Raw genomic sequence first — 351 nt, forward strand, 5'->3', positions numbered from 1 at the left:
TCAATGACACTATCTGGATTCTGAGTTCCTATAGAAGCCAATCATTCTGAATTTCAAAGGATAAAGTGAGATGCCAAAACTATCCAGAGGCAAAAACCTAAAAGCCCCGCTTATCTTATTAATACTGATCTTCATAGATGTTTTTGGAATTCATTGCATATTCTCTTATGTGATGATTATGTGACACTCATCATCATTCTCACTTATGAACGAGTGCCTGACAACCACTTCTGTTCTACAAGCAAACAAGGCTTGAATGTTTATCTCTTGGATTCCTTGACCAGAATCTTCATGGTATAAGCTAGAATTGATGGCGGCATTCAAGAGAATCCGGAAGGTCTAAACCTTGTC

The sequence above is a fragment of the Arachis duranensis genome, chromosome 10 (assembly GCF_000817695.3).
Source record: "Arachis duranensis cultivar V14167 chromosome 10, aradu.V14167.gnm2.J7QH, whole genome shotgun sequence".
Taxonomy (NCBI): Eukaryota; Viridiplantae; Streptophyta; class Magnoliopsida; order Fabales; family Fabaceae; genus Arachis; species Arachis duranensis.